Genomic DNA, 12,291 nt, shown 5'->3' with positions numbered 1-12,291 from the left:
TTCAAAGAACTATATCCTGCATCTAGAGGAGTTTGACAGGGAAAATCAAATTTCTTGTCCTTTAATACATGTCTCTATCCTAACCTAGTGTTTCAACATCCAGCTAGGAAATATGCATTGGAATCAAGGCCAAGCTTCTAAGGGGGTAGTTTCAGTTTGAAGGGTAAGGGGAAAGATCACCTGCTCAAAAACATCCACCCCACCACCTGCCATTCTATCAGAGGTAGATTCTTCCCTTTGAAGTATTTGTGTTTTTTTCAGAGATCCCTTGGAAAATGCCAATGCCCAAAGAAAGAAGGAGAACTATCATTTTACAAGGGATCAGAGTGACAACTAATTGCTAAAATCAGGTGCTTAAGCAAACAGGACTCCAGAAATTGGGGTAGATGCCCAGTGATGCAAAATTGCACAGGGGTCCTGAGCAAAGAGGTAAGCAGTGACATTAACCTACCTCACAGTCTTGCAAAAAGCTAGTCTTGACTACAATCTGTCAGTTGGGGATGTCAAGATTGATCTTCGTGACAATTTACTTTTTAATAATCAATTATTTCTGTTCACATGGTGCCCAGTGAACCTTAATATTCCTTGTTTTAATTGACTGGTTGGCATGTCATATAAAAAGTCTAAGACGGCCCCAAGTTAGGCTGCTTTGTTTTTCCATCCAGGCCAGGCTAATTTACCCCAAATTTCCCACCTCAGAAACAGTCTACCACCAAGTCATCACTCATGCTGTCTCTCCTGCCAGAAACAGCTTCTTTCCTCTTATTCACCAATTCATGTCTTCCTCAGAACACTATTCAGGATTCAGCACCTCCAGTAAGCCTTCTCTGATTAACCCCAGTGGGCTCAAGTCAAGTACTTAACCAAGTAGCCCTACAGGAATTTATTTCTGCACCCCTTACACAGGTGTACCTGTTGGGCAAAATGTTGGGAGGAAGGTTTGCATATCATGTATTTTTTATCTGCCCTTTAGCCCCTTCCGGATTGTTGGCTCAACAGTGCAGACATATTTGTTTCTTTCTTGATAATTCCTCCCGTGCTCTGTCAACACTAGGTGCTCAGTATGTGTGACTTAGCCTAACAATACTTCAAAGATGGGTACACCTGCATTCTCAACCCTCAACACCCAAACCTATAGCTTAAATTTTGAATTACAGTTATAAAACCTGCTAAAGTTGCATTCTATTTGTTTCAAGAATGTACTATGGTATTTCCTACCATAAAGCCTATGCACATTCTGTTTCCTCTGCCTAAATTGCTTACTGCATGTGCACGTGTACACATACACTTCTTACCGCTCTCTTTGCATAGTAAATGTTCCATTATTCTTCAGAGCTCAACTCAATCATTAATTCCTCAGTGAAGCCTTCCCTGAGCTCCCGAAGTCAAATGTCCTCATCACAGGCCTTCATTAGCACTGTGTACCTTTCCTTCTGTACTTGAATGAATGAGTGATTCCCTTAGCCCTTCCCACGGCAAGTGTCAAATCTTAGTCCTCTGGAAGAGATAGTATTTTACCAATAGACTGAGGCAGTCATATAACTTCCTGAAATCCCATGGCCCCACTCAAAATCATGGGGAAAGCCAGACTACAATAGCTGTGGAAACAATGCAATCCTCAGAGAGGGGGGCGAATTTGAAAGAGAAGCCTTCCTAAACAAAGGAATCCAACTATCTACAAAATGGCCTCAACATGACCAACAATGATGGAATTCTGAGAAGAGTAAACTGAAGAATACCACACTGAAGCAAGCAGCCAATAGATATGTACCCCCCCACCTCCTCGCACCTCTGCTTAGACACTCACTCACTTGCTCACTCACTCACTCAGGGTAGGAGGTTTTATACAGTGCTTTCAGTTTCAGAGTGAAAACTCTCGAGATGGGCAAATTGTCAACATCTGCCTTCCTCGGGAGGAAAGCTGTAGGCTTTTCGCATCCACTTCACAGACAGGATTGTGAGGTTCAGGTGATAGCCCTAGGAACTCGCTCAGAAGCAGAGAAGTAGAAGCAGGAATCTAGACCATGTCTCTTTACTCACAATCCAGTGCTCTTCTCTACTGGTTTTCTCATCCTCCCCAAAGCCATTTTCTTCTTACAGGACAGTTGACCTGTAAGCCCTAAAGAGGAGGCTCCTAAATCAATTTGTAATAGACTCGCCTGAGCTTCTCCCCTAGCCCCTCCAACCAAAATCTCCTGTGCTCATATGGCAGAGTAGACAGGAGCCAGCTCCAGCGTGGGCTCACTGTCAAGCAACTTCCTCCTCTCTGGCATGCTCCCAATCTAGTCTAGAAAAGGCATCAGAAGTCTTATTCTGTTTCTTCAGTTTCCTGTCAGGTCATCCCCTCATTAGAGTAGCAGGGATATTTATATTAGGTACATGCACCCTGGGACCAGGGAAAGACTTGTTTCTGTAAATGAAAGGAATAAATGCATAGCATGCCATTACCCCAAAGCCCTAGGCAGGAAGAAAGCTGACAGAGTGAGCAGCTCCAGAGTGAAGAGCTGGCTAGAAAGACCTCAATAAACCTTACTGAAGTCAAGTCAGAACCAAGTATCAGTGGGCTAGAAGCCAACACCAAAGTGCTCCCATTGCCACCCCGAGTGCACTCTGCATTTCCTCTCACCGAGTCTCCTTTTAGGCCACTGAACAGCATCTAAGCCTCAGGCTGCTGCCACACAGGAAGCCAAGGAGAAACAGAGGGAGTATATCTTCTATCCAACCCACTCCCCACAACCCTACCTGTTATCTGTTTGAGGGACTAGAGAAGTTATACCACTCGCATTGCAAAGGGGAAAAAAGCAAACCTTTAAGAACTACATTTCCAAGTTGAGAGCTGCTGTCAGTACTCACCTGCTCCACAGAAAGCTTGGACAGTGTTCTGATGGCCTACAGAGGAACTCATGTTTTCTATGGAAGGATGCAAAAGTAGGGAGCGGTGGCATGAGCTACCACATTTTACTTCCAATCACCCTTTAGTGAAGTCCCATGGAACATCATCAATCCCTAAATCCTATTCCTTGAAGTACTGTTGATCCTTCTATTCATTTGACAAATATTTATTAAGTACCTACTATGTGCCAGACATTTTGAATACACCATCTCATTTGATTCTCACAACAACCATTATTATTTCCATTTACAGCTAAGGAAACTGAGTCTCAGAAAGGTAAATTACTTTGTCAACTTACAAGTGTCAGAGATGAGATTTGATTGCCAGGATTGAAAGTCCGTGGTCATCCATTTCAACCATGTCAGGAGAGTGGAGCCAAGGATATAATTCACTATGGTCCAAGTTTTATGGGATAGTATGATGCCTTCAACTAATCACTTCACCTTTCTGGGTCTCGATTTCCTTTTTGTTAAGTGGAGGGAATTTTCCTGGAGAGATTTCTACAAGCCCCTTCCATTTAAAATTTTCCATTCTGCTATAAATGTGATAAATGCTTTAAGAGACATATGAGTAAAATACTACAGGAACATCCAGGGAAGGAGGAAGTATTTGTAGCTGGGAGAATTCAGGCTCAGGTAAGGTTTTATACAGAAGATAGCATTTCAACTTGACTTGAGTAGTGGGAAGTGGGCATCCTAGGCAGTGGGAGTGGTTGGTGTGAGCAAAGTTATATAAGTGAGAAAGTAGACCACATGTTTGAGAAACAGCACTCCAGAGTTGTTTCAGAAAAGGAGTTATAGTTGGCAAATAATAATAAGCTGGATCTAGACCAGGAGGAGCCATGAAATCTGTCATCTTTCCCAAAAGCAGTGTGGAACAATGGAAAGTTTCTGATCAGACAATGATATGATACAGCAAGGTTACTCAACCTTGGCACTATTGATATTTTGGTCCAAAAAATTCTTTATTTTATGGGAGTGTGGTGGGGAGGGTTGTCCCGTGCATCGTAGCGACCTGGCCTCTACCTACTAGATGTCTGCAACTTATTCCTCCGTTCCCCGAGTTGCGGAAACTAAAAATATTAACAGACTTTGCTAAATATCCCCGGAGGAGTGGGTGGGCGGGGGGATTGCTTTCCATTAAGAACACTGAGTTGAAGATATGGTTTGGGAAGATTAACCTAAAAGCTCTGTGTAAAAGGAATTGGAGGCAGTTGTATGCTATAGGCAGAGGCTAGTTAACCAGAGGCCAGGGATGCTGTTACACATCCAACAATACATAAAACAGCCTCCCACACCAAAAAAATGATTTGACCAAAAATGTCAATATTTTTGAGGTTGAGCAACTCTCATCTAGGCAAACACCAGTTATTTACACTTTGAATTACCTCCAAAATGAATCTTGGCAACCGAAATATTAGCCCAATAGAATGGAATCTTCTCCCTTAAGAACAGCTGTGCATGGTTCCTTATTGACCTGGGAAGCTGGCTGGAACTGGAGCATGGTCAGCCTTCAGAATTCTAGTATGCTAGCCCAGGGAAACTGTGGAAGGTCAAGGAGAGCGATCTCACAATGTATTGAGAAGGAAGCACTGATTCCCTGGGTGTCAGGAGACTGGACACTTTGGAGAGATCCCCTAAGCCCACAGATCTCAGCTTTCTCACCCTCCAAATGGGAGAAAATCATCCATTACCTGCCTAAAGACAGAGCAGTAAGACCACACGAGTTCTTAAGGTCCCTTTCAGAAATTGCCAGGTTCACTGCTGCTGTGCCTTTCAGATTGAATTCACTGACTCTGAGCCTCCATGCTAGAATTGTCCAAAGGCCTGTGTCCTCAGAAAATACTCCAGTGAGCTGACATCACACCTGCAGATTGTCTCTACATACATGCATAGGTATCTGTGAAGACAAAGATGGGATGGCAGGATAGGGGGAGAGAAGAGGTCCCAACTACAAATTAGCTTTATGCAAAGCTTGTAGATGAGGCGTGAGATAAGCCTGTTCTTTTTGTGCTCTTCTGTATCATTTCTAACACCCTATCTGTGAGTCATTCTATTCCAGTGTTGAATTTGCTGTGACAAGATCCCTCATAAAAGTTATTAAATCATCACTCAGCAGTGAGCCTGACATTTAAATCAAGACACGTTGCTTTTATTCCAAGTTGCAAATCAAATTGGTTTGGAGTTTGACTCTATTTCCTTTGATTCAGCATTAAGTTATATTATTACATTTCTGCTGTTTAGAGAACAAATTGTCACTGGCTACTACTTAAACTGACCCCCCTCCCTGGAGCCCCAGTCCTATGCCCTTCAGGGACATGGTGTCTGGCCAGCTGTCAATGGATCATGATGAGCTACTGGGAGGAGTTAGCTACAAAACATTGCTTTTGGTGAAGCCTAGCATTGTTGTTGCTGTCAGGGTTGGGAATCAGAGTAAGAAAGAGTCTGACAGAGAGATTCTCTCTGCAGGGGTCATGTTCAGAATGCCAATTTAAAAGCCAAGAATACTAGAGAACTAATCCAAAGAAAGGAGTCCTCCTTGGAGGAAGAGGGAAAAGGCATAAAAAGAGAGTGACCCCACTTTGGAAAACAGTTTGATGATTTCTTACAAAACTAAACATACTCTTACCATACGATCCAGAAATCATGCTCCTTGGTATTTACCCAATGCAGTTGAAAACTCATGTGCACACAGAAACGTGCACATGGATGTTTACAGCAATTTTATTCATAATTGCCAAAACTTGGAAGCAACCAAGATATCTTTCAGTAGGTAAATGGATAAATAAATTTGGTATATCCAGATAATGGAATATTATTCAGCACTAAAAAGGAATGAGCTATTAAGCCATGAAAAGACATGGAAGAATCTTAAATGCATATTACTAAGTGAAAGAAGCCAATCTGAAAAGGCTACATACTGTATGATTCAAACTATATGACATTCTGGAAAAGGAAAAACTATGGAGACAATAAAAGGCTCAGTGGTTGCCAGGGCTTGGAGGGTATGGGGAGGGACAAATAGGTGGAGCACAGAGGATTTTTACGGCAGTGAAAATACTCTGTATGATACCATAATGGTGGATACATGTCATCATACATTTGTCCAAACCCATAGAATGTACAACGCCAAGAATGAGCCATAATGTAAACTATGGACTTTGGGTGATTATGATATGTCAATATAGATTCATCAATTGTAACAAATGTATCACTCTGATGGGGGATGTGGGTAGTGGAGGAGGCTATGCATGTGTGGAGGCAGGGGAATTGTGGAAAATCTCTATACATTCCCCTCAATTTTGCTGTGAACCTTAAACTGCTTTATTAAAGTCTTAATAAAAAAAAAGAGAGAGAGAGAGTGAGGTAAGTCTGTCTTTTGAGTTTCTCAAGTCTTCCCTTTTAGAGAATCATCTGATGGAATTCTAGGCCCCTGAAAGATTAAAGGAAGAGACAGGGACGCAGGGATATAGCAAGCACAGGGATATATGACCACTAACACCTCCAAAACTAACTAGGGCTAGGTGACATGTAATGGAACTTTCAGGTCTACGAAGTTTTGATTTGACGCAAATGTTGCCAAAAGTCAAGTTCTGAGAGCTAATACCCAGGAAAAGGCGTGCTTGTGCCCCAGGATCAGTGGTAAGAAGCCCTGGATATTAGTATGGTGAGAGAGAGGGTGATGGAGGGGAAAAGAATTGTGAAGTATCTTGGAACTTTGGGGCAGGGCAAGAAGGAATAAAGTTGTTTTAAGAATGTAAACATCTCAGGGTCATAGAGAGGGGACTGTATTCCTACACAAAGACGAAATCCAAATTCTAGGAACTCATGGAGTCAGGATATTGGGAAGTGATTCTGGTAGAATGCAAAGAGAACAATGTTAACATCTGTTTTTTCATCTAATATACTCCAATAGCCAGGAAATTTGAGAGACACTGCTCTAGAACTAGATAGGCAAAATAAGGGGAGGAGTGACCCCAAGGATGGAGGGGGACCTGCAATGAGAACCAGCATACTGCCCTTAACCTCACCACCCAGAGCAGGGGGACAGGACAGATACGCAAAACCCTCAGCTACAGAGAGACACCTAAGATTCCTTTGGAATTCTATGGAGTAGAGAGATAAAGAAAGGACTAGAGAGAGATCAAAGAAGAGAAAGAAACCAAAGGAGGGTCAATGGGGCAGGTGGAAGAGGAAGAAAAGAAAGGCAGGGGTAGTTTGTTTAGAGAACATAAGGAGAAGATTAGAACACTAGAGAACATGGTGCATAGGGACTGAGGAGCAGCGAGAGACTGAGCTCTTCAACAGACTTCTTCCTTATAACGGTGTTATTTTTTCCAAAGCAGACCCAGCTCAGGAAAACCAGCTGCTCCTCCCATCACTGTGGCACCATCTAAGCTTATGAAACCAGGGCTTCAACCCACCTCCCAAACTGCTGTTGGTGTGCATGGTGGGGTGGGGAGGGAGAGGGCTGGTTGCTATTTGCTTACTTGACATATTTTTGCCACAAGGATCTGAATTTTGTGTTAAGCAGGCAGCAGGGGTTTGGAAGAAGCTGGTGGTCCCATCTGTTCAGAGAGATACTGCTGACTTTAGGGTCTCCATTTGTAGCAGCATAAAAACATTTTCAATGCAGCCAAGCTAAATGAGCAGAGAACTTTCTCTGCTAGGTTCAGCACAAATGAATAATTGTCAAAGATAAAGCTAAAGAATTCAAGGGCAATTGCCAAACACCCTAACCCCACACCCCGCCATGGCCCCCAGTAAATAGATAGCCAAAGCTATGAGAACAGCTCTCTTCTCACTCTCCAGGTGAGGCATGAGTGTCAACAGGAGGCCAGATTGAAGGCCCAGAACCTACTGAAGATTCCAAGAGCCTATCAGGCTCCCTTGCCAAAAAAGATGGCAAAAAAAAAAAAAATCCTCTGAAAACTTCAGTAGTTAGGTAAACATGTTTAAACATGTTCTTGCTAGTAGCCACTCTTTGGCTCAGTCAGGTCTACTAGGGAGATAGGACATTCTGAGCTGCCAACTCCATCTTGGTCCAACCCAATGTTCTAAAGAGTAAGGGCAGACCAGGGCACTTGCTAGAAAATCAGGGCAGCACCCAGTGAAGAGTCAAATCCTTATGGTGACAGAGACACCTAGATTTGGTTGATTATTTTTTTCCCTCTTACACATACTTCTGCCAAGCAAATTGAGTCCTTCTATTGAAATCTTCCTTGCTACTATAGTGCATTTGCTTCTGACCTATCCTCATACTTTGCCAGCCAGTCTTTCCAATTTATATCATTTCTTGCACAGCTAGCCTGAGTTTTAGCTACTCTGCTCATCTTTTTCTTCAATGGGGGAAGAGGGAGAAGAACCATGTCTCATGCCAATTTAAATTGAACTTCTGGGTCTTTCGCAAGATGGCCCCCTACCTGTCCCTGAAAAAACCTCCATGTGACTCTGTGTTGTCCTTTGTACAGCCCATCAACTACATTTGCAGTGGCTTCTCAGAAGAGCTTTGAGAACTGCTGTAGACTGAATGTCTATGTCTCCCAAAATTCGTATCTTAAATCCTAATGCCCAACGTGATGGTATTTGGATGTGGGGCCTTTGGGAAGTGAATAGGTCATGAGGGTGGAGCTTTAATGAATGAGATTAGTATCCTTATAAAAGAGACCCCAGAGAGCGCCCTTGCCCCCTTCCACCATATGAAGATACAGCAAGAAGTTGGCCATCTATGAATCAGGAAGCAGGTCCTCACCAGACACTGAATCTGCTGGCACCTTGATCTTGGACTTCCCAGCCTCCAGAACTGATAAAAACATTTCTGTTGTTTATAAGCCACCCAGTCTTTGGTATCTCTCATAGCAGCCCAAACAGACTAAGACAGGTACTCTCTCCGAAGAGACAGGTCAAAAAACAGCTAACTACGTATTGGACTTCTTTGACTCAGCATGAGCTCTCTAGGATATTTGGCCTCTAAGAAATTGGCCCGTCTCCTCTAACATCTGCTCAATAGACCTCTGCTTGCAGCCGCTTGAACTTTCTCAGCTAATTAAGTCTGTAACTGGAATAGTAATATCTAATATTAGTCAAATGCATCCATGTGCCAGGCACTGTGGTAAGCTCTTTAAACATGTTCTCACATAGGTAAGACCAACAAACCAGAGGAGTAAAAGGGAGCCAGAGAAAGAAGTGGAACAAGTAAACAGACTATTAGTGTGACAAGTGCTATGACATAGGATGATACAAGGATATAGATGAGGGGCATCAAATTCAGTTTAAAGGGGGCAGGGAGTTTTCAAGGAAAAGTAGGAATTTAGCTAGGTGAGGAAGGGGAGAAGAGTATTCCTAACAAAAGGAAGAACACAGGTAAAGTTGCAAAGGTTTGAAAGCACATGGTGTTTTCAAGGTGGCTGGGCAAGAGAAGATGCTTGAGTGGTGATGGAAGTGATGGCCAGGGTCCCTATAGGCCATGCTAAGGAGCCTGGACTTTATTCTGAAGGCAACGACATTGCTAGAGAGTGGGAGTGACATCAGATTTGCATTTTTGAAATATCACCTTGGCCACAGATTGGAAGACAGATCAAGGGAGTGGTGTGCAGCATCTTTGGAAATAGGGAGAGAGAGTCAGAGGCTGTTTTCTGTAATCCAGATGAGAATTTATACTAAAGGAAAGAAGATAGATTCTAGAGTTCTCATTGTGTGCCTTAGCTAGGAATAGTTATTCCTACTGAAAATTGACATCATTATGGTTTGGGATTGACATTATTATGGTTGTATTTGCTAGATGTCCAGTTTTTAATATATATATCACATCTCTTCAAATAAACTACAAGCTTGCTGAAGACTATGTTCTTGAATTCTTTGAATTACGTACAGTGCCTCGTTCAGCATCTTGTATACAGTTAAGTGTCCAGAATATGCTTCTGGAGTGATTGTTATCTATTTTTGACATAATCTTCAAACACTTACCAATGTTAGAAGGCCAGACCTGGCAAGCTGACCTACCTCAAGACTTAGGAGTGAGTACATCCTCATTCCAGCCATTGACTTAGCTTCATACCAGCAAAACCAGCTTTGAGCATCAGCTGTTTCTATGCATGCTTCATCGGCCAACAGATATAGACCATAGAGACTTTGCTAGGGCCCAAGGTCCCTGGGTAATAACTAATGCCACAAATAATACCACCTAATATGCATATAGAACTTTACAAATTACGAGGCACTTTTTTCATCCACTATCTCATTTAATCCTCTTTCATTTGTTTTATTCATTCAAGTTCTAGCCAGAGGCAGGAATATTGTTATAGAGAAGTAATTGAGCAGCTAGATGAGATGTTTGACTAAGGTTCCCACTTAGTCAAAGGGGAGAGACTGGGCCAGGCCTGTGTGTGCTCGGGAAGTCATGTGGTTCAGGGAAAAGAGCCTGGGATGAGAGTTATAGAGAACTGCCTTTGAAACTATGCTCTGTCATTTACAAACTGAACCTCTGGGCAAGTAGTTTAACTTTTCTGAGTTTCAGCTCCCCCATGGGTAAAATGGAAGTGATACCACCTACCTCACAGAGTAGCTGTGAAGGTCAAATGAGATGACACTTATAAAGCACTTAAGACAGCACTTAGAATGACCGATACTTAGCTCCTTTTTCTCTCAGCTAAACACTTTTCAACTAATCCACTAATTCCCAAAAATGTCTGGGGAGAGTTTTAAAATACAGATTCTGAGGCCCTGCTTCAGATCTACAGAATTATTTTCTCTGGAGAGAGGGCCCAGATGATTCTGATGCACAATCTTGTGGGGAACCACCTGAACCAAACCATATCATTAGTCCAAATTGGTCTAGCTTTTAGATGAAAAGTGGAAGGGAATAAACATGTATTGAGAATCTATAGTGTGCTTGATGCAGTGCTAGGGGCTTTCACTTGAAATATACATTTGTCTGAAATTTCTCCCAATTCACCTGGGTAGGGCTTGGTGAAGATGGTTTCAAAAAGTCATGTGACATAGCACACAGACATATATTTTCACCCTTGTCACTCTAACTTTGCCAGAGAATTTCTCCTAGGAAGTGCAGGAGTTGGCCCTGGTTTTCCTCTGGTTCCTGCCTTTGAAACCCATTTCACTTTATGAAAAAACCTTCTGGGTCAGTCTAATCTATAATAATAATAATAATAGCAGTTACTGTTATCATTTATTGAGTGCAGGCCCTGTACTAAATGTTTTAGGTACATCATTTCATTTCATCCGCACGAGAGCCCTGTGAAATGGGTGGTACAGTATTAATACCCCCATTTAAAAATGGTTTCTGTTTTTAAACAAAGGATTAGGATACAGGATCATTCCAGAATAGACAGGGAAGACAAACACTCACTAAAGTTGAGGGGGACAAAGAAAGCCGATGCTGAGGTTTGTAGATGGAAACAGAGTGGAGGAAACGGAAGCAAGGAAATTAAGCGTGAATCGCATTCTTTGACCTGAGGATCAGAGGCAAGACTGAGAAAGCAGCATAGAACAGAGTGCATTCTCCTGACTTTACTGCCATCGCGTGGTGGCCTGATGTATAGACAACTGGTTCACAATTCTCATTCATTGTTTCAGTCAGTGAGCCTACTAGACCCTCTGCAAAGCACTGGGTGAGGAAGTAAGGCCAAGTAAAGCAGAGGACCTGCCTTTGAGGCCTTTTTAGAGCCTTGTCTCCCTCTAGAATCACCAGGCGGGAAGTCACCTTAGGGATCAACCACTCCAGGGGTAAGGACCCTTGTCTCATGTGGGCTATTTCAGGAAAGGCAGAAATGTTTATAAGCACCATCATTTTTTCTATTCAAAATGAAAATAGCTTAGCATCCCATGGGATGTATAGAGTCTCATGACTTTAAGCTTTTCACTATTTTTAATAGAAGATGGTCAGTGAGAAAACTGGCACTCAATTTTAGCCACTAAAATGATAGGGAAGAGGGATCTAACATTAGATCAGCTTTCTCATCTTTTACCCCTTACACCTGTAGGGCATTGTTTTCATAAAGCACATTTACATGTACTTTGTCATTTTATGGCCAAAACAATCTCTGAAGGTAGATAAAATCACCCTCACTTTAGTCATGGGGAAAGAGGTTGAAAAAACTGAAATCTATATGTGAAATCTAAAAAAGCCAAACTCGTAAAGAACAGAGACTAAAATGGTGGTTACCAGCGGGTGGGGCGTGGGAGGACAGGACAGATGTTGTTTAAGGGTACAAACTTGCAACAAGTAGTAAATAAGCCCTAGAGATCTAATGCACAGTGAATATAGACAACAATATTGTACCATAAATCATCAAACTTACTAACAGACTAGAACTTAATTATTCCAACCACTAAAAAGAAATGATAATTATGTAATGTAATAGAGGTGATTATTATCACTAC

General features: G+C 42.3%; 1 protein-coding gene across 3 annotated transcripts in view; it reads right to left on the bottom strand.

The window, feature by feature from the left end:
• Nucleotides 1-12,291, bottom strand: part of LHFPL1 (LHFPL tetraspan subfamily member 1) — a 44,915-nt gene that overhangs the window by 1,514 nt on the left and 31,110 nt on the right. The window lies entirely within an intron of this gene.

The sequence above is a fragment of the Ceratotherium simum genome, chromosome X (genome assembly GCF_057802395.1).
Source record: "Ceratotherium simum simum isolate JZ-2026a chromosome X, ASM5780239v1, whole genome shotgun sequence".
Taxonomy (NCBI): domain Eukaryota; kingdom Metazoa; phylum Chordata; class Mammalia; order Perissodactyla; family Rhinocerotidae; genus Ceratotherium; species Ceratotherium simum.
This window is presented reverse-complemented; position numbering and strand designations above follow the sequence as displayed.